General features: G+C 35.8%; 1 long non-coding RNA gene across 1 annotated transcript in view; it reads left to right on the top strand.

Annotated features, from left to right (window-relative positions):
• LOC143647959 (uncharacterized) overlaps positions 1–24,588 on the top strand; it is a 53,364-nt gene extending 28,776 nt beyond the window's left edge. The window contains exons 2-3 of the long non-coding RNA XR_013158279.1: positions 17,929–18,029; positions 24,524–24,588. This is a non-coding gene — a long non-coding RNA (uncharacterized LOC143647959). The remainder of the gene's footprint in view (positions 1–17,928; positions 18,030–24,523) is intronic.
• Positions 24,589–25,024: the final 436 nt, after the last annotated feature.

The raw sequence follows: 25,024 nt of genomic DNA, 5'->3' as shown, positions 1-25,024 counted from the left end.
ATAGTTCATTTGGAGTCCAAATAATTTCATAACATTTCCTTTGAATTTGTAACTCCATAAATGAAATACTCAAAAACCAACTTGGGTCACTTAACCTGGAATTCACCTAGGAAAGAGAAGTAGGATAGAGAGGTAGAAGAGAGCAGTAGAAGAGAGAGGAAAATACTGCAGCTATCTGGGATGAAATGCTGTTATAGAGCATTTTTTCTATATCAAATATTAATAGATACATTCATGAATGTAGAAATGGCCTTCCCAATGTCAATAGGAATATTAATTTTTATATTCCTTTTGAACATACAATTATCATATGTCCTGTCAACCACTTCAAGGTGTATGCCCCAAAGAATTGTAAACAGGGACTCAAGCAGATATTTGTATAGCAATGTTCATGGTAACATTATTCACAACAGTTGGAATAACTGTTGGGAGCAGCTGAAGTGTTCATCTACAGATGAATAGATAAAATATTGAACACTATAATACTCAAATATTATTCAGCTATAAAAAGGAATGAAGTTTTGATGTTTGCTGCAACATGGATGAGCCTTGAATACATCACGTTGAATGAAATAAGCCAGAAACAAAAGAACAATTATTGTCTGATTCCACTTACGTGATATACCTAGAATAAGCAAATTCACAGAAGCAGAAAGTAGATTACAGGTTATCAGGGCCCAGATGAAGGTGTGAAGAATAAGGAATTATTGCTTAATGGGATCAGAGTTCCTATTTAGGGTGACAGAAATCTTTGGGTAATGGATTACAGTAATGGTAGCACAATGTTACAAATAAAATTAATTAACACTGAATTATACACTTAGAAGTGGTTAAAATGATAGTTTTAGACTGGTAAGTAAATTACCAGAATACACATTCATAGAAATAGATGACTTTGTATTACCTTAACTAAATTATTTAATAAATTACATAAGAAATGTGCTAATGATATGTATCAACAAATGTGTACTGGAGTCAATTCATGCATGATTAAGACAATTTCAGCCCCCCAGTATTAAATCATGTGTTAAGAAATATAAAGCATAATGAATCTCCTTTGGCATTTTCTGTGGGCAGATATGGCTTCTGATAGAATATATATGTTTTTCCTTTGTTAGTATATTTTCAAAATTTATTGACTTGCCTCTGAATGTAATAGTATAATTTTATTTTTCAATTTTGGTTTATATTTTGCTCCAGCAACTTTTATTCTTCCCATACTCATGAGAACAAGGACTCAATGTGGGCAGAGATTTTATTTAGTGTTTCATTTCCAAGGCCAATGCTTCACATAAAGTGCTGAGTGATTAATAAAATATTTTTGAATGGATTAAATCAATGTTTGAATGAATGAATTACTGTTTTGCATGAAAGTAACTTTGCTAATTTTAAGTTAAAACCACACCAAAAAACCCAATATGCTTTGAGAAATTAAAAAAAAAGAGTTTTTTTTTGTTTGTTTGTTTTGGGTTTTTTGTGTGTATGTGTGCTTTGTCACAAAATTAACAACTATTAATCACCATTTATCTTTTCTGTATAAAAATTTTATATAGCATAGTTTAGAATGCTCAATGGATACTTTTCTTAAATACACTTATAAGATTTAATGATGAAAAAATATTAACATTATACGAATAATCTGTACACATTTAACTAAAATATTATTGAATAATTGTTCATGGGGTTGGGTGGGAGAAAGCAAAAGAATTTTTTTTCTTATAGTGGCCAGTTCATTTTTATAGGGTAAGGTGTTATGGTAGGCAAAATAATGGACCCTCTTTCAATTGCCCAAGTATGTCCACTTCTTAATTTCTGGAACCTATGAATATTTTACCTCACATGATAAAAGGGATTTTGTACGTGTGATTAAATTAAAGATCCTGAGATGAGGAGATTATCCTAGATTATTTGGGTGGGCCCAATGTAATCACAAGGGAGTTTTTATAAGAGGGACCCTTGAAGAGTCAGAATTAGAAATGTGAAATGTGACTTAGGAAACAGGAGGATGAAATGATGCAAAGGAAGTACTTTCAGCTGAGGAATGCAGATGGCTTCTAGAAGCTGGAAAGACAAAAAACAGGTTTTCCCCTTAGAGCCTCTAGAAGGAAACAATCTTGCCAACACCTTGAAAACTTTGTCCATAAAACTGATTTTGGACTTCTGAAATCTGGATCTGTGTGAGACTAAATGTGTGTTGTTATAAGCCACTAAGTTTGTGGAAATTTTTACAGCAGCAATAATAACCTAATAGGGGCCTACTAATTTTATTGTAAAGTGCACAAATAATAAGTATCCAGCTGTTTATGTAAAACTAAAAGCATGTTTGAATTGTATTGTTTAATATCTGTGGAAAAGGTGTGCTGTGCTGTTAAGTACATCTAGAGGAGTAATACAGATGACATGAAGTTAATAGAGCTCTAAACAAACCAATTATACTCTAAAAGGTTGGATCAAGATCACATAGAGATACAAAATTAAAGAATAGAATAAGATAATTTAATACAAGATGGAGGTGCTGTAGGAAAGGACAATGGGCACATTAATTGTTTTTTTCTACCTCAAATATTAATAGATACATTCATGAATGTAGAAATGGCTTCCCAATGTCAATAGGAAGATTAATTTTTATATTCCATTTTAAATGTAAATCAAATATTACATTCTTCAAAGTCATGACTAGTCAACCTTGTAAATTAAAAAGCAAATTATCAAAATAGAAAACTAATTATAATTAATGCTGAGTTGTAAAAATTTAGTTGGAGATTTAGAAACTTTAGAAGAATTTTATGATCTGGTAAGAATTTGAAAATAATTCACCTTCTGGCCCATTTTTACTCTATCTCCATGAAAAATGATCTTGAAAAATTTTCATGATGAGCCTTCTCCCTTTTAGATGACTTTTAATAAACATATAAAGGTTTTTATAACCATTTGGTGACCAGGAAGTAACATAATACTTGGTATAAGGACCAATAATCTAAAAATCAAGACTCCTTATCCTTGGGGCTGTACTAATGATGATTCCTTATGGATTGAAATTGCAGTTTCCTTTAGACAGAAAATTTTCTATGAATGGCTGCCACTTTTCCAGCAGCTGAAAATAAAGGCAGTAGCTATATTAAGAATTATAAATATAGTAAAATTATTGCTTGTTATAATCTCTGACATTAGAACTGCTCTGAAAGGTGCCTCTTATATTGATCTATACCAGTTGGTCTGAGTTAGTAAATATGCAACTACATGGGGGATCTGTTTAAAGAAATACAGTATGACATAAATGATAAAAATTGTGGGCTGTGGAGCTATATAGCTTACATTAAAACCCAGTCATGGGTCTTGATGGCTAAGTTACCATGATCACATTGTTTAGCTCTCAGAGCTTTGTTTATTTATTTATTTATTTTTTAATTTTCCCACTTCCTCACCATTCCCCCAAGAGGACATTACAGATACTTTTTTATTCACTGTTCAAATCACTCTGGGATTTATCAGGGCATCACTCTGGACAAATTTACAAAATCTCATTCTCTACTCAAGGTTCTAACTACTATGGTGTTCAATTAAGCTGTCCACATAAGTTATATTAGGAAATGCATTAGTCAAAATATAAATTTTGTGCCAAATAAGCATTTTTTGCTTCAGTCTATTGACATTTAGGAATGTCAATATGGTAGGGTGTTGAAAATAAATAGTAGTTCATATTTTAAAACTTTAACTTATGTGTGAGGCTAAAATGGAGCTTTATTTTAATAAGAATGTTAAGAGGGTTATTGTGAATGTTAAAATTAATGAATGCATTTAAAAATCCTAGAATCATGTTGGATATTTCAGAAGCATTCAATGAGTATTCGATATTTCAATTAATATTATTGCATGGAGAGGATGTCCTGAGAACACCAGTTAGGATGTTAGTGTCTATTAATGACCAGAGGAATAGTAGGCTGCTAGCAGAGTGCCTGTGTGGGCTTAAGGTGTCATTTTCTTTTCCTCTCCTGTGAAAATGTTTACCTGGCTACTGAGCCATAAAATGTTTTACCAAATTCAGAAACAAAGCAAGGAGACAGGCTGTTGGGTTGGAGCAATTGAGGGAAAACTTCTGTCATTTGAAATGTGGGAAATACATTGCAGAGTGGACAGATTCATTTTATTCTGCTCTTTGGTGGGAGGAAGGAAGTTCTGCACCCTTTCTACTTACAGCCTTGGGTAACATAAATTTTGAAATCCTGTAAATGACTTGATACATTACTTCCATACTTCTTGTCTGCAAAAGATTTCCTCCACTTTGATCATAATGAACTCTTCTTTTAGTATGCCATGCTTCCAATGATGTGTCTAACTTGATTTTTCTTCATCTCCTTGTCTTATACCAGACTTAAGTGTAAGAAATTTAGGAGAACTAAAAGGAATAAGCTATCTGATCCTCTTTCATCCATGTAATTTCTCCAAGTCTTATGAAATAGAACAGAACAGGAAGTTATCACCCTGCTCCAACACCCATGTAATGCCTGATTATGAAAGACATTCATTCTTCTAAGCTCCTCTCTCTTTTTGTGATCAGTTCAGACAGGTTTCGTAGACAGACACTACATGTTAGATTCTTTATTAAATATATGGGAAATCTTTGTGTTATGAGGATCTACCTTTCTTTATGGATGTCTAACAATGATAAAAATGAGAGAGATTCTTCTTAGTATTCCTACTTTATGAGTCTAAATTATGTGCAGTGGTGTTCTCAGAGAAGATATCAAATGCACTGACATTTTAGTTCATTAAAGTTTTGACAAAATTTTCAAAATTTAAGTACTTGTTGATATCTTTTTAAAAAGCTGAGGGGTTGTGGATTTTTAGTGGCACTAGAGCTTATGTAGGAAGAGGAGGAAAGAAGTGAGACAAAAATAAGAAAAATAATGAGAGTGGAAAAATGAAAGTTGGAAATAAAGGGACAGAAAAATAGAAGGTAGAAAATGGGGAAAGAGTTGAAGAGAATGAAGCTTTGTTATAACTCAGTTCAGTCCTAAGACCAAAGAATACACCAGGCACAGAGTTACGCATGAGTTTATTAAGACTTAGGGACAGGAGAAGATCTTCCATGGTAGTGGCCAGCTGCTAAGAAAATGAAGGTTAGTGCTCTGAAAATGGTAGGAAGTACAGAAATCAGCTTTTAGGGTTCAGGACAAAGATATTTCATGGATTATGACAACAGAGTTTCAGCAGGGTCTCATGATGAAGGAATTTTGATGTTTGCTATTATCAGTGATCAGGGAAGGGGAGTTTCAATGCCGTGTTTATGATACCATTGTACATTCTTTCACCCTGAGGAGGTATAATGGCCTTTAGTGTTGTTCTGGTATTGTAGGCACCTACATATAATGGCTGCTTTCCATATGCAGGGTAATCTTCTCAGTATGGAGGCAAATTCTGGGCTCTGGATCCCGAAAATCCACCCCTACACAGCATTCTATGTTGACTATAGACAGCACAACAACAGTATAAGAGAAAATAAAGCATTATGGGTCCCCCATATAGATTAAACAACCCTACAAATAGATGTCTTCATGGCCAAGACAGGGAATTAAACCATTTAGATAAAGGGTCTACTGATAATTGATCACTAATACGTAAATGCACATGCATATTATCTTGTAAATATTTTTATTCAAGAAAACAAACAATACACTTAGAACCTGTGAAACATTGCTCAAATGATGAGAAACACTGTTCTAGTTTGCTAGCTGCCATAATGCAATATACCAGAAACAGAACAACTTTCAAAAAGAGGGATTTAATAAGTGCTAGTTCACAGTTCTAAGGCTGAGAAAATGTCCCAATTAAAACAAGCCTATAGAAATGTCCAATCTAAGGCACTTAGATACCTTGTTTCAAGAAGGCTGATGAAGTTCAGGATTTCTTTCTCAAATGGTAGGACATATGGTGAACACAGTCAGAGTTTCTCTCAGCTGGAAAAGGACATGGTGAACATGGTCAGGGTTCCTGTCTCATCTGGAAGGGCACATGGCGAACATGGTGTCACCAACTAGCTTCTCCTGGCTTCCTGTTTCATGAAGGTCCCCAAGAGATGTTTTCCTTCTTCATCTCCAAAGTGCTGGCTGATGGACTCTCTGCTTCATGGTGCTGCAGCATTCTCTGCTCTCTCCAAAATTTCCTTCATTCTCCAAAATGTTTCCTCTTTTATAGGATCCCAGAAACTTATCAAGACCCACCCAAATGGGTGGAGACATGTCACCACCTAATCCAGCTTAACAACCGCTCTTGATTAAGTCACATCTCCAGGGAGATGATCTGATTACAGTTTCAAACATGCAATATTGAATAGGGATTATTCTATTTTATGAAACAGAATTTGATTAAAACATGGCTTTTCTAGGGGACATATATCCTTTCAAACCAGCACAAATACATATGCTGCACTTCACATTAATTAAGGAATGGATGCCACCCTGTGCTGCAGTGACGATGTCTAAAGCCATTCTATTTCGTAAAACTACTTTTCTAAGATATGTGGTTTCTTCATTTAACAAGGCTATAGCCATTTTGGAAATAAAGTGCCTAGCCAATGTGATTGGCTAAAGTTGCTGCATGTACTTCAGTGGCTATTGCAGTTCCACCTGATATAAGGATGGCAAAAGGATAATGCCACCAGGGAGTACATTTCATTCCATATCTAGAATTAACCACTTCCCAATTACTAGCAATATGGGATAAAGAGTCGCATGAGGTAGCAAGGACATACGGTTGTTCCCACATACAACGTTCTATCCAGTTATAGGGTAAATAAGGCCAATCATGTTGCCCACAAGCCCATTGCCATCCCTTCAGGGAAGGATATGTTCTATGTGGGTTGGAGATATTTTGCCAGCTATTTTTCAGCTTAACAGTAAAATTACATAATTCATAGGTAGCCACCCCACATCATGAACTCCATGAAGTCATTCCATATGAACAAGAGCAACATGGTCTACTGTAACAAGCTTCTGTTGTAAACCACCCTAAACCATCATATACCACATACCCCAATACAGGTATGGTCTTTTTCATCTGTTCCCATACAAGGGAGGAGGTGCAAGCCCTGTTATCATTGTAAGATGGTAGCTGGATTTAAGTCTTAAATGAGAGATCACTTCCCAGATTTTCCAAAGTGCTGATTTCTGCCAGGCCAGCAGGGTATTCCACTTAGGTCAATTCACAGTCTTGATAGTCCAAAGAAGGTCAGTAGCACCTGGAAGATGGTAAATCCTTATAAACCCAACATTGGGTCTGATTGTGGGCATGAGTTACCACTGAAGTCCACAGTAGCAAGGTGTTTGCTAGGGTGCTATAAACAAAAAGAAAGATATTGGCCAGTCCCATGGCCAACTGATCTCATCGATCCCCACTTTGTATGGTCTGAGATGCAAGTTATTACTATTTCCCCATTTAGACTGTAAGGCAGTTGGCCCTTTAATTTGTATTCTTAGCACTTGCATCAGTCCTGTCCTTAGTATTTCAACAGGGGGAGGGGCAGTGCAGCAGCTCACAGTGTTGTATTCAAGCCGGCTAAAGCCTGAAAGAGTCTTTTAGTCCACTGCTGCAAAGATCTCTTATTAGTCTTTTAGTTCTTCCTTTAACAAACCATTGTCTTTCATTAAGGCCTGCACCTGTGGGATTGTAGGGCAGATGGAATGTCCACATGATCTCTTAATTCATGGCCTAGGATTGGGTTATCTGCATAGTGAAAGGAATTCCCCAAGCACTATCTATCTTTATAGGTATATCATACAGAGTACTCATCTTTTCCAAACATCTGATATTGGCCCTGTGGTTAGCCTTCCACACTGGGAAAGCCAAAAAAAATCCTGTAGCATGTCTGTGCCAATAAAAGCAGATCTTACCCCCTCCTGGAGCAGAAGGGGACTGATGCTGTCCACATGCTACCAGGTCACTGGAATTTGTGACCAGTTGATGTACTCCATCTGGTGTTGTATCCTATGTGGTCAATGCAGGCATCATGAAAGGCATTCTCTAGTGATGTCCACCAACTGCTGGTGCATGACTGGCAACTGGAACTGCTGGGTGAGATGCCACAGGATTTGATAGTCCTGGTGTTAGCTTTTCCAATGAAGCCATTCTGCCACTTTCCTAGTTTCAGCTGTGCTGCTCTAAACTCATACAAGTGCATCTATTTCCACATTTCTGGGTAACATGTTGGTAGTGTCAGCAGAGATGTGATAAACAGTTACTTTCATTATTAGCAGGCATCCCAGATGTCTTTTCACAATTCTTGTCCCCAGAGAAGTGACCTATGACTATCCATTGCTCCTGCTTCAGGTTGCCATCCAGGTCATAAGGCCTTTGTAAACACCCCAGATGTCATACAGACAGTTAGCACATCTCTTAGCTCATGAACTATTACTATCATACTCCTCTTAACTCAGCCCACTGTTTATTTTGCATATCACCAGTCATCCATCATATAGTATCAGTAGTGAGTTATACTGCCACAGCTGTTCAGGTGGGATGTTGCCCACTAGCGGAACCATCACTGTATCAAGCAGACTCAGGAACAGTACCTGTGCCTTCTAAAGTAGGCATTTCAACAGCTATTTCAGGTGCAGCGAGTTTAGCTATTAAATGCTCCACATTGGAAGTGACCTGTGAATTTTGTGCATTTCTACACTCAGAGGGTTGGTTTTGAAAATGCTACACTGTAGCAGGTAGTCTTTCCATTTGGTCAGTGTGCTCAGTCAGGCACTGCTAGAGAGTAGCTTAGAAGCCATGCCAGGTGTCCACCTGAATAGGGATGACCATTTTCAAGGTGATTGGGCATCTTTATGTCAGTTCCACCACTTGCAGTAAGGCATTATATGCAACACACAATTGCTTTTCCAGGGGACTGTATCTCAGTTCTGCCCCTTTCCATAATTGTGACTGAAAGCCAAGAGACAATTATTTAGAATGCTACCTCTGCCACATATCCCAGCTAAATCTAATATCAATGCTGGCTACATCCAATTCAAAGGGCAGGTCTGGAACAGCCCCCACCCCCAGTACTTGTGCTTGTGTTATTCTCTAGCTTTTTTCAAAAGCAGTCTATTGGGAGGAATCTCATTCTCATGGATGGCCTTTCCTAATCAAAATATATAAAGGTTTTAACATTTGGGCTAAGTGAGAAACAAAAGGCCTTCAGTCCCAACAACCCCAAGAGAGCCATTAATTGTTTTAATGTGTTTGTTGCATGGGGAATTATTTCACCTATCAATTACAGCAGAAGATATAGTTTTTGTTTTACCTAACCAATACCACCCAAGAATTTGACAGAACAGCCAATGCCTTGTAGCTTTTCTCAATTTACTGCCCATACCAGATATTCAAGGTGAGAAAGCAATGAGCCTGAAGCTTCCTTTAATTATGAAAATAGAGTTGCTGGTCAATATGGCATCATCAACATAGTGAAATAGAGTTACACATGTGGAACTTTTCCACATAGTCAAATCCTTTGCCATGAGTCTGGCAGATGGTCAGGCTACGTACTTAATTTTGGGAAAGCACGATGAAAGTTTATCATTGGCTTCCTCAAGGGAAGGTGAATGCAGGCTGGCTTGATTTTTCTAGGAAGAGACGAAAGAAGCATTAGCAAGATCTAACACAAAAATGATATTGACACAATTGGATATTAATTTCTTGTAATAAACTAGCAATTTTGTGCTATAGCATACAATGGTGATGTTACTTCATTTAATTCCTGATAATCTACTGTCATGCATCATGTTCCATCAAGTTTTTGTGCTGGTCATACAGGAGTATTGAAAGTGCTATGGGTAGGTATTATTATCCCCACCCACTCCAGCTCTTTGATAGTGGCTAGGATTTCTTGGTGATCTTCTGTAAATTTATATATTTTTTGTAGCCATGACCCTCTGAGGCAAAGATGCTTTTATAGAGGAACATTTTCCCTGCCCCTTTAAGACCACTTTGTTCACTCTACCCCTGAGACAGAATTCCCCTATGGTGGTCTGCAGTGTAGCATTTTGTAGAAGATCAATTCCTAAAATGTATGTCAGTATAGGAAAAATATATACCATATACACTTGGGGGAGGGCACTCTCCCAATTTGAAAGATCAAATTATGCTGTTTCACTCTGATTGTCTTTCCCCCATAGCCATCTATGACTGCATGTGTCCATTAAATTCAGCTACATTTCCATAAATTAGAGTACATTTAACTCCCGTGTCTACTAGTGCTAACACATGCTGTTGGTTAATGGGGAACCAGTAAATCATTCATTATACATATAGCCTGTGATCCCCAGGTCCCTAGGTATTGTTCAGACCTGGGGATCCTGACATAACACCTCTAGAAAGAGTAAGAGGTTTGCCACACGTCTTCCAGCAGAGTGGAGGGGTCCCCAGCCAAGGCTTCAATCAGAAGTTTCTTTCCTGACTTCTTTTTTCCCTTGGAGTCTTGGAAGTTTACTTCAGTAATCTTTCATCCTTTGGCAGTTTGTTCTGTAGTTTTGCCAGGACTTCATTAGGTTGCCTATCTACAGTAACTATTTCTGTGTCTGCAGTAATGAGATCCATTCACATCTGCTTGTGGGATACCTGATTAGGGCTGTTATCCCCCAGGGAGCACTTTCAACTGCCGTTACTCCTTTTTCCCACAGCTTCTCTGCCTCTCTGAGGCCAGCTATGGCCTAAGCAGCAAGGGGAAATGGGTTGTCCTATTAATCAGGATCGACAGGAGTGGCTATAATATTAGTTGGGGGCAGTATTTAGTGCTGCATTTTGCATTCCTGTAGTAAAATCTTCAGTGTCAGGACCTACAAAGACCATGGTATAAATGGTGTGTTTCATTCCCAGCCCTCTTAAAACATCTTGTAGCTCCTTCATATTTTGCCAATGAGGGGTATTGTGCAAGTATTTTGCCCTCATTAAGGCATACAGCCTTATACACATTAATCAGCCATATCAGCAAGGAGGTAGCATACAAGCACTGTCATAGTAAAGGGTTGATTGTGATAGATCAGTTTACTCATTTCCACTCCAGATAGCACTATCCTCTCTGCTCCCAGAAGCCAATCAGGTAGGGATTCCCTTATTGTTTGTTTGCTTGTTTGTATATATTACTGCTCTAAATCACTCAACTCAGCAACAGTATAATCTCTCCTAATATTGTGTGATTTCTGTTTAGATGGTTAGAGTTTTTGAACCCTGTGTGATTGATCTTGGCTGTCTTCCATTTCTGTTTTATTATGGGGTGCGCCTCTTGAGACTCTTCTTTTCATCCTCTTCTGCCTCCAATTCTTCCTCGCCTTCATTTTCTAAAAAGGAGTCTATGGAGTCTCACTCTTTAGGGTCCTATCCCAGAGTAGCTAAATTCTTCCAGACTCAAGCCTAAGGCAACCTATGGCCTTTGACTTGGGCATGTCTGCATGCCAGAGTCTCTCACTGACTGTCTATTATGCACAGGCAATCAGCCAGAGAGTCCTTCATTTCCACCTCGACAAGGTACATGTCTTTTTCTAGTTTTAATTCTTCCTTTAAATAGCATGCAGTGGCTTTTGTCATTTGTTCTGCCTTGGTAGCCATTTACTGGGCTCCTGAAATGGGCTATGCTATGGCTGCCACTATTTGGCAGTATCTTTTTCTTTTTACTCAAATTTAGTTGTTCTGCCATCTGTTGCAAAACAGCTAACAACCCTACCAGACTCTTCAGTGTGTCCCCATACTTTCGCGGTAGTCCCCATTCATCTATAAGGGCAGCCACCCCTCCCCACATGGATGATTGAGGCTAATTTGGGATTTCTTCTATGGATTTTCACTTCCCAGAACTCATTCCCACTAGAGCTGGCAGCTTCTTGGTCTCCTGGCTGGCTCACCAATTTTTACAACCCAGCTGAATCCTAAGACCTAAGAATATGACTGGTACAGAGTTAAGCATGAGTTTATTAGGACTTCTGAGCAAGAGCTCTTCCCTGGTGGTGGCCAGCTGTAGAAAATGAAGGATAAGGCTCCCCAAAGGATGGGGAATGCCAGAGGGTGGTTTATAGGGATTCAAGACAAAGAAATTTCATTAAGTGTGACAAGAGAATTTCAGCAGCATCTCATGACATGGGTTTGGAAGTTTGTTCTCAGCAGTTATAAGGGAAGGGAACTTCAGTGCCTTGTTTATGATACCATTTGTACATTCTTTCCCCCCTGAGGAGTGTGGATGACCTTTAATGTCTGTCCCAATCATGTAGATGGCTACATGCAATGACCTGCTCTACATATGGAGTACAATGCTCTTAATGTCGAAGGGACTTCTGGGCCCTGCATCCCCATAAGCATGTATTCAAGTGTCATAGAAATATATTATTTATTATATTCAATTGTAATTAATTTTAATTTTGACTTAGTTTTGTTTCTTTCTTCATGTTTTCAGTAAAACAATATTCAAATTAGTAAATATATATATCACTCTAAATAAATATATATCACTCTAAATCACTCAACTCAGCAACAGTATAATAGTATATATATATATATATATATATATATATGGAGAGTTTTAGTGAAAACTGATACTGGTGATTGAGAAATTGCCATGTTCAAGATACACTGGTGTTCTAAATACATTAAATCATTGGTCTTACCAATAAATATCCTTGGAGGGATGTATTGTTACATCTTTAATATTTGAGATAAAACTGAAGCATAACATCTGTAAACTACTTGTGAACATCATAAATCTGGTAAAAATGGCAGGCAGAGAAGGAACTTCAAACCAGGATATCTCTTCTTAGAACCTGGGCTTCTAAAGATTTTGTGGGACAGTATTTTTATGTACTTTATTCTTTCTAGTGAGTGTATGTATATATTTTTATTTCCAAATAGAATTCTCTACTGAGGCCCAAAGACAATGTACATTTCAATGGTATGAGAAGAACACACGGAAAGAGGTGGTTACAACAAGATAATGCTGTTTTAATCTCCCCATTTGTTGCAAGGTTATAAATTGCTTGGATATTGGAGAAGTATTTTATTTTTTTAAGTAGAGTTTTAGTCAGACTTCAATTTTGTTATAGGGTTGGGTTTTCTTCCTACTTTATTCAGTCAAGGGAGAGAAACTTTTAAGGAGACAATTCAGAAAGTTTCAAAATTGTCCCCTGCAATTTAAGACTGGAATTTAATTCACATCTAACAACAAAAGGGTGCAGAGTGATTTGCATGCTCAGAGTTTTTCTGGGCCAAGAATCTATGAATCTTCCAGAGAACAAGTTTCTCTTGATTGGGAAATGGGAGAGAGGTTGCGTGGGTAAATCCCAGTTACTATCCAAGAAAGCACATTCAGGGGCAAATGGATTTTAGCAAAAAGAAGCATTTGACTCCAGATGCTTAGTGTCTGTGACAAGTTAGCAACCCAGCCAGAATAGACTATAGAATTGTAAATGAGAGATCCCAGCAATAGAGAAACCCATAAACAAGTTCCATTATTCAGCCTGTCACAGCCTGAGATCATGACATTGAATCACTGTAATTTCAAACAAGTTGGAACTTTTCTTCCTACCTCCTTCAGATCATCTCTCCCAAGAAGTTCCTATCTTTTTGATTCACTTCCTGTCCTGGAAATGTATAGAAGCATCTCTACCAGACTGACAAGTGAGCATAGATGTGAAAGTTGAAAAGAGAGAAACATAATTAACCCCCCAAATCCTAGCCACTGTAGACAGATGTATCAAGTCTGACCTGGAGGATAAGAAAAGTTTTACCTTGAAATGAAGATTAAAGTTTTGATTATTTTATTGAACTGGACTTATTTATTATTGATCAGAAGATACTGCATCACAAGGAAGTGACCAGAAAACTCATTGATTTAGCCAAAATTTCTTCTAGAAGCATTCAAGGACTAGCACCATGAATTAATTTAAAGGGATAAGGGGAGTCAAAATTAGTGCTTCTATTACTATACATTAAGAGTGGCAATTATATTCTATATTACAAAAATCAGGATATCTTTTACTACATACAATTCAAATTATTTTAAATTAAATAAAGTGTATATATGTTTTAACAGATTTACAGGCTGAATTAAGCCTTTAATTTCATGAATTTGGGGATGACTAAAAACATTTGCCTAAGGTGATCTTAAGAATATCTATTATTTTATTCTTTGATTTAAAATTTGCCAAATACTTTACTTAGAATATGCCAGACAGTATGTTGACACTGAGATAAATATATGAATAAAACATTACTTTTATCCTTAAATAATGTATTAGTAAATGTTCTTTCAGCTGTATGTGACAGAAACTCCACTTGCACTGCTTATTCATGAAGGGAATTTATTGCTCAAATAACTGAGAAGTCTATAAGTAGAGTTGGATTTAGTGACTTCAGATTTCTCTATGTGTCTTTGTTTTTGTGGCTTATTTTCATTGTCTCTCTCTTTGAGAACTTATCACTTCTTGTGTATTGTCCTAATCATCCTTCTTCCTTGTTGCACACGAATTCCACTGGAATGATGAAGGTGAAAACCTTGTGGCAAACAATTCCAGGCATTCATCATTCTTTCTCAGAGAAAAGGAGAGTTTTTCTCTCTCTTAGCATGTACTTAAAAATCTCATTGGACTGGCTTGGACTACATATTCATTTATAGATGCTTTATATTGGCTTTACCATGTCCTTGATCATTTAAGACAACAAAGGTTTTTTTAATTTGAAAAATATTATGTTCTTTACAATCATGTTAGCTTTTATAAGATCTCTTAAAATCATTTATTGACACTTTGATTGCATTTGTTTCAAGTATGTTCCCAGTAACCCATGATCTTGCCTTAATCAGGTGTTCAAAACTCCAGGCAACATTTGATTTTGCTTTTCCAAAACTGAATCCCTGATGTTTTTTTGCACCTAAAACCATCTGTGAGATTTCCTAGAGCTGGAGGGTCTCTGGACAGCACAAACATTTGTCCTTTAAAATTACAAAGAGTGACAATAAGAATCATTAAATTTATTTGATATTTTACTATTGATGAGATGCCTAGCATTCTGGCAAAAGAGATGCTTAGCTTTCCTTGGTCAAATTTATGTAAGTAAGAAATTATTAAAAATATTTTAGAAACTGTATGCTATATGGGAGGCTCCTAGAAATTTGTCATGATATGTTTCTATTTATCAGAAATATGTTTCTGGTACTGTTTTGCCTAGTATCCATTAGAACAGATTATTTCTTTCACTCTGAATTTCTGTTACTTTTTAAAAAGTTAACTTGATTACAACTTTATTTCTTTAATTTGAATCTAGTGTCCTCTGGGCCAGCAGTTTCAGTTTGAGATCAACATCACTTACCTATGGAATTTTGTTAATATACAGATTAATATAGAGATGCTTGGGACCTACTGTAGACTTAAGGAATCTATTTACTTGATTATATGTTCTTTGGTATATTCTAACTAAACTATGTTCTTGACATATTTAGCATATACTATATCTCAGAGTTATTATTTATTATTACTAAAGATTTTTACTCTGTAAGGATTATGTTTTTCCATTTTTATAAGTTTAATCTGTGAAAATAGAGCTAATCATTATATTTATAGTTATCTTGTCTAAAATTACTTTCATTTATTGACTTTATTATCTTGTGTTTTCAAGCTACAAAAACAACAAAATTTCCTTTTTGGTTGTACTATTTTGGTAATGAACTCCCCTTAGATTTCTCACTTTTGAAAATTATTAGGGCAAGTTAACTACTACAGCTTTAAATCTTTTATAATCTACAGTTTTTTGTTTTACTAAAATGTTGCTCTGAAAGTTCCTGTAATCAGCTACAAGCCTGAATGCATCATAGTCAAAAAAATCTGTTTCAAAGCACCGTGGAAAAGGAATATCCCAGTTACTTTCAGGTTTACACTGCTAATGGCATTGCTTAAATTATTTTGAGACCATGCCAGTGGATCAAATCAGGATTTCAGGAAGCCTAGTAAAGGAGCAGATGGGTCATGAGAATGCTAAAGCAAGATTGAGAAGAACAAGAATTAATAGCATAGGATTGTATAAAGTATGAAGGATAAATGTGACTTTTGTTAGGAATATTACCGAAGTTCTAATGTCCTGTTTTCTGAATGTATGAAAACCCTTATCTTCTTAAGTTTCTGTAACTAATAACAGGTTACATTTGTAACTTTTATCTTATAACTCTTCCCTCATCCCTAAAGATTTTGAAATTCTTGTTGAATAGTCTTATCTTTGTGGCAATATAATTATTTGTTTAGCCTCAATAAGAATCTGCCCTGTTTGTTAATAAGACATAATTAATAAGACATTCCAAGTCATGACCTGGCAGCTTTAGGATATTTAGGATATTTGAAAGACCACAGTAAGAGAGGCATTTACCCATATATATATAGGCACTGCAGATATAATCTGGTGGCAAGTTCAAGGTTTGGCTTCCTAGCCTCAAGAAGTTTTCAAAGTCCTATGTGAGATTGCTTATGCAAACTTCCAGCAAAACTGCAGAAAGCCTATATGGTAAATTACCACTTTGCTACAACTGTGTTAATAAGAAGCCAATCTATTGATACAAGTCTTTTTTTGAGCAAAAATAATTTTTCCATGAAATTATTTTTCATCAAAAGGGCGGTTATTGTAGGGAACATTTTCTGTATTTCAATGGAAAATTATGCATTTTCCATAGCACCCCTTTTCCACATTGTGAGATACTGGCCCTGTTTAGTCTATGAGTGATTTTTGTACCTCTTTGGAAACTGCAGATAACAAATATATAGGTAAACTCCATCTTGTCTGGTAGAGATTTAATTGACATCCACTCCAAGCAAAAACAAAAATAAAAACAAAAGCTGGCTTTGATATCTACCTGTAAATTGGACTAGATTCTATTGCCTTATCATCAGTCCTTGACATGCCCTGACGTGTCCAAACATCTCTCGATCTTGCAAGCCTTGCTAATCTAACCCTCCACCTAGCAACTGCTGACCTCACATCGCACCACTGTCTTCTCACTCTCCGATTGGCCCAACCTTCCTCCTCTCGCTCTCTGCCTAGCAACATCTTCAAGCTATTTCATTGGACCATGTTCACACCTCCTTAACCAATCCACATACTCCATACTAGCCGTCCGTCAAAGTTTCCCCGCCTATGTTACCGCCCCTTCACCAACCCTATATATACCCTGTGCTTTCCCCCTCTCGGGAGCCTAGCCTGTAAGCCTTGCCAGCCAGCTAGGCTCCGCGAGCTACCCCTGCAATAAACTGCTGCAAGTATTTCTTTGCTCTCGGTTTATTGTGGTCACGCGCCCTCCAGACCTTCGAGCCCCGTGGTTTCTTCGAGCCCCGTGGTTTCTTCGAGCCCCGTGGTTTCTTCGAGCCCCGTGGTTTCTTCGAGCCCCGTGGTTTCTTAACCAAATTTTCAGTTCTTCCAGTCACCTTTACAATATGACTGCAGCCTTCCAAAGTAGTGATTTCAATTTTTCTCCCTTCTGATTGACTTAGCATCACTGAGAAACTAAACCTGACTGCACAGATCTCTGTGGGGACTTGAGGTTGCCTTACAGCTGGCCCACTTCCCCAGGATTTGAGCTTTTTGAGTTGAAGCATGGTGACTTAATATAACTTCAAAGGACTCACCACAGCAGACCATGTATGTACTGGATCTTTTCCTGAACAAACCTTTGTGTTGACCACTAAGAACATCTGGAGAAATGCTTGAGTCATGCATGTCCTTATATGAAGATTAACCATGATATGGAAAAATATGGCCAAGAGCATTGGCATCTGAGCTTGAAAGCATAAAGAAATTCAATGAGGATAAACAGAACATTTCCTTTCATCAACCTCATAAAATCCATTTAATATTGGTTACTTTTGGGATTCAACTCTGAATTTTTACATTAATGCAACATTTTACATTAATATTTCTCTTCCATTTTAGGCATCCCTTTTTTTAAGATGCCTGATCTCCAGAATCCCCAAACAACTGACCTATGCTATCAACTTTCAACAGATGGGTTCAACTGATTTTCAGGAATAAAGGTAACCAGAGTCTTCTAGAAACTATTTCTTAGACTCTATGTCCTCTGACTCAAGAGGGTTATGATTGCTTCTGAGTTGCTCAGTAACAAATTATACTCATTCTGAACAAAAAAAATGACTGAAATGTAGAACATTATCTGAGTCTTGTGCTACTGGGAAGCAAGAATGTTTGAAAACTCCCCAATTCTGTTTTTATAGGGGGTGGAGAACATTAATTATGTCTCCAACAATTGAGACAAATTTTGGCTATCTATCAGTTGCCCACAATTTAAAAGAGGTGCAAAAAACATGAACAACAATGAGCAGGGCCAGAATTGAATCACAAAGAATCTTTCTGCATATTGCAAGAACTCATTACCTTTACTCTGCTTCCACCTTTTCTCCTGGCATGCTTAAAATTTGTCATCCACATTTGTTCATTTTCCTTGTCTCTAAATCCCCAAGTCCCCTTTCTTTTCTTTGAGATATTTCTCAATAATGAACATTCTCCCTATTGCAATAACCTGAACCAAATAATTTTGTTAATTATCTGATGCATGCTGACATTCTTGTAACTCTATCTAAGGATATTTTAGTATAAAATCATCAGAGAAGGGTGTCTGAATCTTTAAAAATAAAAACTGAGGAGAAAGAGAACAGAGAGAATTATAAAATGAGTTCCTGAATTCAGAGAGTGGCTGTATTAGTTAGGGTTCTCTAGAGAAACAGAATCGACAGGAAACACTCGCTAATATAATATGTGTAAAAGTGTCTCATGTAATCATAGGAATGCAGAGTCCAAAATCCGCAGGGCAAGCTGTGAAGCTGATGATTCCAATGGAGGGTCTCAATGAACTCCACAGGAGAGGCTTGCCAACTGAAACAGGAAGAGAGCCTGTCTCTTCGGAATCCTCCTTAAAGGGTTCCAGCGATTAGATCAAGCATCACTCATTGCAGTAGACACTCCCCCCGGGCTGACAACAAACAGAATCAGCAGTGGATGCAGCTGACGTGATCATGATTTAAATCTATGAAATGTCCTCATTGCAACAGACAAGCCAGCACCAGCCCAACCAGACAGACAGGCACAACCACTTGACCAAGTTGACACATGAACCCGATCATGACAGTGGCCAATTTACTTCTTTATTTTACGTGAGAAAGGCTTTGTATTATCTCTCCATGAAATAAAATACTGTTAGTATTAATACTCAACAGCTTTGCCCAAGTTGTTTTACCAACTATTGGCAAATGTCCTTGAATTTTATTAGACAATATATAGCAGATACAAGAAAATGGGTTTATATTACATTTTTTTGCTATTTTTAGACACAAAAGCACAGATGTCCAGTCACAAAGGCTTCAATAAGTTCGTTAATACCAATAATAAATATATATTTGACTTCTAGCTTCTGCCCATTAAATGTTATGAAGAAACATGTATTTTCTAAAAATCATCTCTTACTTAAATTACTGAATTGTTTCAAGAAAATTGGAAGATGAAAAAGAAGTGGCATAGTGTGACCAATGAAATAATTTTAACAGTCTCAGAAAGTGGAATGAAGAGACAGAAACAGCTGCCATTTTATAATACATAGTGTAAGGCATATTTTTTTGAAATGCATACTTATAAGGTATGGATCCTAGAGCACAAGAATACATCTTAAGTTCAAAGCAATGAGATATAAACATTTTTTTAGCTCTTGTTTAATTTTCAAGATAAAAGACTTGGCCATTTTTTTGGTTCAAGCTTTTTTTTTTTTTTTTGTCTCACATTTCAGACTTCAAACATTGCCTCCACCAATATAACTAACTGCTTTAGACAAATTGAGATAATACCAATTTTTAGAGTAGACCTATGATCTTTTCCTTTTCCTTGTTAACTATAATTTAGTGTTTTCAAATAGTCAATACAATATTGTAGTCTCACATAATTCCTATTGACTCTGACAGGAACTCGTTGATCAGTTTCATAGAATCCATAAACTTTGGATTAAGATGAGGAAATGTAAGTATCATGGACCAAATGAAGTAACCTAAAACAATACAGATTGGACAGCAATATTTTCAAGATCAACGGCAATCTGTAGTGACTTTATATGGATGCTTGAAGATAATGATCTCACTATATAGATAAATATATGCCTTTAAACATTTAGCTGCCATAATCAAATAGTTATAATAATAAAGCTTTTATTATGTAAACATAAAACAACCAAGTAAACTACTTCTGATAGTTAAGTAGTTGTCTTGTTGCACACATCACAAGATGTGCCTGCTAATGGCCCTATACCAATTCTTCTGAAGAGAGATGGTACAAGGCTTAAAGATAGCTGTAGACTGGTACCTTTATTTGAATGCTGGCAATTATGATTTGGATGTGGTATAACCAAAATAAAGGAGCTGAGGTCTGGCTCACATTTATAAAATAATACAGATATACACTTAGCATCTGGAAAGACTATTTATTTGATTGTTAATGGTCCAAGTTGGAACACAGAATTTCTCTGCCTGATATATTGGAAATGCCATATTCTTTCCTTTGTCATCCTCCAGGAGTAATTAAACAGCAGTAGAGAGCATACATCAAAAAATAGGGAAGAGGGTACTAGTCTTGGGAAGACATCAGGTTAGATCTTGTAGTCATATATCAAGCAAAATATGCTTTACTTCATCCAAATGAAGTTTCTAAATGCCAATTTGAAAACCAAGAAGGTTTCAGAGAATATATTACAATCAAGAAGAGTGGGCTAAATATTTTTTCACATCATTTACCAGTGATTGTTGTAAATGTGCTAACACCCTAATTAATAAATGATGATTTCAAAATGAATAAATCACAAAAGATTTCTTTCCAGCACTTGACCTAATGATAAATAAATGAAGACAAGAGGATTCAATTAAACATAAAGAATTTATTTCCTTAAATGTGAGCTCAAATGGCTTTTTAAAATGCAAGAAAAAAATGTGTTTTTTAACTGAAAAGAAAAATCTTTCTTCATTCCATCCATTTGACAATAAAGCTAAGGGAAATTTGTAGAAATAGAATTTCTTCAAAGACTTCTTTATATGTAGGCGTTCTGATTAGCTGATTGAGAAGAGGACAATGCTATTTTTCTTTCTCAGTAAAAAAAAAGTTAAAAATAAACGCAGTTATTATAAATGCAACAAAGGAGTCAGTCAAGTGAAACAGTCAATGTTATAGGACAGTGAGATAGTAATGATCATAACAAAGAACGTTTCAAAAGAGGGGAAGAAATAGAAAATGCAATTTACTTTTGTGTTAAGGGGGGAACTTTTATGTGCTTATGAAGGAAAATATCTCACCATATTTTAAACAATCATGTATATATCAATGTTGAGAGCAACTCTTTAGGTAAAAGTTTATTTTAGGAGAGAGTTATGGGTACAGAAGAATGTCCTTGTCACCTCTTTAGTATTCAGTTTTATGATTACTTAAGGAGAAGTGGACAATAAACTTAGAATATTGAGATCAAGATCCAGTTGTACCCATTAATATCTTGGCATCCTTGTGCAAGTCCTTTATATCTCTAAGCTTTGAACAATTCTTTGGAAAAAGGAGCATGTTTAAAGAGGTCTCTGAGGCTTCTTCTGGTGGTAATTTTTAACATTTATAGTCCTGTGACATGACATCAAATATCAAGGAAGCTAGCAAAGCTCTCACAACATAAGAAACCTAGACAATATTATATAGTATCATCTGGTTACTCCATTTGCAGTAACAACGACAAGAATGTTGTCAAAACAAGACTTCTCTCCTTTTTTAAACATGGAAAGAAGGAAAAATGGATAAACAGGCATGCCAAAATAGTTTTATTATATTTAACTGAGCTGGCATTTCTAATAGAATTGAAGTGATGTGAGTTGACTTGATGGAAAATTATCATCCATGGTATCATGTAATGTCACAATGAAAAACACAAACTCAGCATCAGAGTCAGAGGAACTCAAACCCAGTGTCATGATTACATTTTCTAAATCATTTCTCAAGGATTAAAAACATTATAAATCAGAATATTCTAAGCATTTTTCAGTAGACATGGATTAAAACCCTTTTAAAGGTTAATTAGCTACTTCATCTTTCTCTATTTCAGTGACAAGAGTTCCTCAGTAAAACAAAAGATTTTAGGTATTCAATTTCAAGTCTTCACTATATAGTTCATTGTGCTTAGAAAGTAAAGACTTAAAGTAAAATTCTGAATTTGAAGTAAGTTTCCTACTGCAAATTGACTTGTGTTAACTAGTGCCATTATTAAACCTGTTGAAAATTTTACTATCTACAGACTAGGTCCTACTAAACAGACAAATATAGACTTGAGCTTAGGAATATCTGAAGTCTTTAGTATATACAATTCATTTACAATTTGGAAGTATAAGAAGAAATATTAATTTAGCTTCTCATTCACTCTCAATAGTATCAATTAGTAAACAAAGATTGTTTACTAGTACAATATAAATTTGATTTATTTTAGAGTATGTTAATATCTAGTCACATCTAAAACTTGGAGCCACCCAGTATAAAAATGTTCAAATAAGTAGAACAGGTAATAGCAGTAAAAAAGCAATAAAATTTTAGGAGAATCAATTAGTCAACATTTTGGCATCATAAACACAGTGATAACTGAAAGAAAATTACTGGGCTTTATCTCCAGATTTACTCTCATATTTATTTCTTATTCACAGGTGAGTTTTATTTAGTCCAGAAATATAGTAGACTGAATTGAGTTAGGATGAGCTAAGCTTTCATTAAGAATTGGGGCTATCAGTTTGTGAAGTGTCTATGCAGTTTCAATCTGATTTTTTCATCTTTAATTTTTTTTATTTTTAAATATAGATATACTGGTAGAACAGAAAAGACTTAGTCAAAGTTACTTCTCTCAAGGAGATGTAGTTCATTAGATTTGATTTATTTTTGAAAACCATAATCTCTAGACTAAATATTCTGAATTAAATATTCTAAAATAACCTGAAATAAAATAATTGGCTAAGAATTCTGGGGGCCTTTAGCAGAAATACAACTACACACTGAAGCAAATAGCATTTTCTTCCACTTTGTATTTTTTTTCAATTTTATGTTGGCTTATCTTTCCTTAAAATTAAATTATTTCTTAAAAACTATCATAGTAAAGATAAAGACAATGTATGTTCTATAGAAGCATTTTGTTTTATTCAGAAAGAAAGAAGAAAGTGTGGAGCATATTTAACTCCAACACCCAGATAGTTCTACTAGACATATATATAATGCTGATTTCGTAAAGTGTGTAGCTCCTTTCTTTCTATAAATCAACTCACAGGACAACCTTCTTAGTTTCCTGCTTATTAGGCTATCTTCTTGCATTCGTGGGCAATATTTAACTCTTTCTTTTACGAAAAAAGTATTTTGTATATTAAAGGACACTAACAAGAAAGTGAAAAGACAAACTACTGAATGGAAGAAAAATGACTGGTAACTATATATCTGATAAAAATTTATTATGCAGAATAAATAAAGAACAGCTGCAACTCAGCAACAAAAAGGCAAATAACAAAATTTTTAAAGGAGTCAAGGACTTGACTAGAAATTTCTCCAAAGTAGGTATATGAGTGGCCAATAATCAAAGTAAAAAATGTTCAAAATCATTGATCATCAAGGAAATGCAAGTTCAAATCACAATGAGGTACCAACTAGGATGGCTTTTATTAAAACGCATATGCACAGTAAAAGTGTTGATGAGGGTAGTATAACTGTGTATATTGTTTGTGGCATTGTAATATGGTACAGCCACTGTGGAAGTCAATTTGCTATTTCTTAAAAAAGTTGGACACAGAACTACTATATGACCAGGCAATTTCACTTCTTATATGTACAAAAGAATCACAGGCAGGGACTTGAACAGATATTTGCACACCAAAATTTATTGCCACATTAATCACAATAGCTAAAAGGTGACAACAGTGCAAGTTTCTATCAACATATGAATGGGATAAAGAAAATGTGGCTTACAAACAATGGAACATTACTCTGCCACATAAAGGAATGAAGTGCTGATACATGGTACAACATGTATGAAACTTGAAAGCATCTTGTGGGGTGAAGTAATTAAGAGTTAGAATGATAAATATTGCATGATCTTGCTCACATGAAATATCTAGAATAACCAAATTTCATAGAGACCATAGATTTCAGCTTACCAGGGATAGGGATTGAAGGAGAGAAGTTATTGCTTCATGGGAGTGGGGTTTCTGTTTGAGGTTATGGAAAAGTTGGGGAAATGGATGCTGGTGGTGGCAGCACAATAATTTTAATGTAATTATTATCATTGAATTGTACAAATTAATGAGATTGAAATGTGAAATTTTGAGCTGTATGTATGCTACTATAGTAAAAATTTTAAAAAAATTGGGGGAAAAAGAGAAGAGACTTTTCTCCTTCCATATTGTTCTCAGGAGTTGTACAACTATTCACATCTTCTATTGGAAATGGCTATGATAAGCTGCTAAAATTTTCTTTATAGGTGAAAAAAAGAGAGGAAAAACCAGAGTAGAAGATATGGCAAGTAAAAATTGAAGCATAAAATGGTGAGAAATGTGGTATCTACCATAATGGAATAGAATCCACAAGAATGCAAGCTCTACATGATAGATATCAGTTAGAAAGCTTTTCCCCTAGTCCCTTTATTTTCTACTCATGAGAATATGATATATTAATCATAGGCTGCATTTTTCCCCAAAAAAGATATGCTCAAGTCTTAACCTCAGGTCCTATGAAAGTGAGACCATTTTGGGGACTCAAGTCTTTGAGGATGTGATTAGTTGAAGCCAACTAATTAGGATTAGGATGAACCCTAATACAACATGATTGTTATCCTTATAAGACGAGTGATGCTTGGCCATAGAGACAGGCAGACACAGAGGACAAGGCTATTATATGATAGAGGTGAACACTGAAGCCCTGTAGCCCCAAACCAATCAACGTCAAGGTTTGAGCACTCCAGGATTAGAAGAGGCAAGAAGAA

This window comes from Tamandua tetradactyla, chromosome 10 (genome assembly GCF_023851605.1).
Source record: "Tamandua tetradactyla isolate mTamTet1 chromosome 10, mTamTet1.pri, whole genome shotgun sequence".
In the NCBI taxonomy this organism is placed as follows: domain Eukaryota; kingdom Metazoa; phylum Chordata; class Mammalia; order Pilosa; family Myrmecophagidae; genus Tamandua; species Tamandua tetradactyla.
This window is presented reverse-complemented; position numbering and strand designations above follow the sequence as displayed.